Below are 2,207 nucleotides of genomic sequence, written 5' to 3' on the forward strand. Positions count from 1 at the left end.
AATCAAATGAGGAAGGCTTAGATCTGGATGTGTTGAGTTAGTATAGCGCTGGGGTGTTGATCTGTGAGTGCCGTGTGTGGGGCCTGGATGAGGTTGGTTGATCTATTTGGAAACGTCTTTTGTGTGTAGTGTATCCCTAGGCATGTGGAGGTATTATTGATTTGAGAAAATGCTAAGTAACTGATTTACTATCTGAAAAATTTAAAGTTCTGAAAGTTTAAGGTCACTTGCCAAAAAGAGGATTTAAAGCTAACACCTTAATTTTAATGGAGAAAGGGAATGACAAGCCCTTCCCACCCAGAACAGGTAATTCAATTCCAACCAGCAGCTATATTTAAACAATGTGTCCATTTACACTTGAATGGCTACACCTTTTGATAGCCTAAGGGCAAGTTTACATGTAAACAAGTTTGCTCTCAATTCCCAGGGCAGAAAAAAAAAAAAAAAACAAGGTTTAAAATTATTAGATTTTAAAATTTATTCTTAGAAGTGTAAAAGTTTATTAATTAAAAAAAAACAAAAAAAAACAACAACAACAACAAAAGGAGATTGAAAAACCTGATGAACAATAATAGCGGTTCATTGTAGTAGAGTCGGCGATATGGGAGGGGAGTGGACTGACTGTTCTTGGGGAAAGAGAGGGAGGAAGAGTCTGAACATAAACTGTGCACCTATGGATGAGGACAATGGGGGGTGGGGAGGGGGCGGATGGTGGGGTGGGAACCTGGTGGAAGGGGGAAGAAATGAGGAACCTTTGTAATAATATGAACAATAAAGATTGATTAAAAAAAAAAAGATATTAACTCTTAAATCTGAGTCTTCCTTTTATGAATGGTCAGTTTTTTTCTAAAACTTCATAGTGAATATATCACCTGAAATGATTTTCACTAACATACCCTTGGCAGGATTAATAGTTTGAAGAACCATGGCCTTTCATTTAAAAAATAATATTTTTGCCACAAGAGTGATGGTGGGAGGTAAAGATAGAAAGGAGGGAATGAGTCAGGCTAGTGAAGATGGGAGTTGTATAGAGAAATCCCACATGCAAAATTTAACTTTTAACTCTCTCTCTCTCTCTCTCTCTCTCTCTCTCTATATATATATATATATATATATATATATATATATATATATATATATATGACACAACAACCAGTCAATCAAACAACCAGTCAATAGAATGACCAGTCGATCAAATGTCGTTATGATCTGCACTGACCACCAGGGGGCAGACAGTCAATGCAGGAGCTGCCCCCTGGTGGCAGTGTGCTCCCACACCAACCTCTTGTGGCTGGCCAATTTCCTACAGTCCGTCCCCCTGGACTGGGCAAGATGGCCCTGATCATCAGCCAGGCCAAGGGATCCCACCTGTGCACGAATTCATGCACCTGGCCTCTAGTTAAAAAATAAATGAGAAAAAGGACATTCCACCTCTGTCAGTAGATTTCAGAAATTTCTGAGTTATTCCTCACCTTTTCTCAAGCCAACTGCCAAGGACAAGGTAAAATGAGTTCTAGCTAATGGAATTCATAAATCATTTAAAAAGCCTGGGCATTTTTCAACTTTAGCATTCTTTTGTGTTGTTCTCAAACAAGTTGGCAGGAAAGGCATTTAAAATCTTCTTAGCCACTGTGCCCTTCAGGCTGCTACAAACACTCAAAGGAAAAAAGGAGATCAGGAATAACAGTTCTGCCTTCCTGACCTACAAAATGAGTTCCCCACAGGCAGATGGGAGAAAAAGACAGGATGTGGTCAGTTACGAAAAGAGTTAGTGAAGATGGGAAAGCACAGCTGAGACACCCTTCCAGTTAGTCCTCAAATATTCATCAAGAGGTTGTTGGAGATAGTATCCTCAGGGATGAAAAATATAAATAAAGCGCACTCCTGCCCCCTATAGAATATATCAAGGGAGGAACTATGAAATTCCCCATTTGTTGACACTGTTGGGGGTGGCCAGGCCAAGGCCCCTTCGCACTGGGACTCGTGGGTTCTTTGCAGTCCTCTCACTATTTAACCTTCTCAGCCTAGGGGACATGACAGAAGAAGAGTATGAATTGTTTATTTTGTCCTGACCCCACTATTTTCTCCCCTTCAATGTGTTGCTTCGTGGCCCCGCTCACCAGCCATTTCGGAAACACTATCACCTGGCTCACACTTTCCTCCCTTTTCTCGGTCATTCATTGAGAATACAATGCATTGCATTTTTA

General features: G+C 40.4%; 1 long non-coding RNA gene across 1 annotated transcript; it reads left to right on the forward strand.

Moving 5' to 3' along the window:
• Positions 1-277: 277 nt before the first annotated feature.
• LOC311631075 lies at positions 278-799 on the forward strand. Its single transcript, XR_014796509.1, has 2 exons — positions 278-345; positions 594-799. It is a non-coding gene; the product is annotated as an uncharacterized lncRNA (long non-coding RNA).
• Positions 800-2,207: the final 1,408 nt, after the last annotated feature.

This window comes from Pipistrellus hanaki, assembly GCF_964339955.1.
Source record: "Pipistrellus hanaki genome assembly, chromosome: 1".
NCBI classification, from domain to species: Eukaryota; Metazoa; Chordata; class Mammalia; order Chiroptera; family Vespertilionidae; genus Pipistrellus; species Pipistrellus hanaki.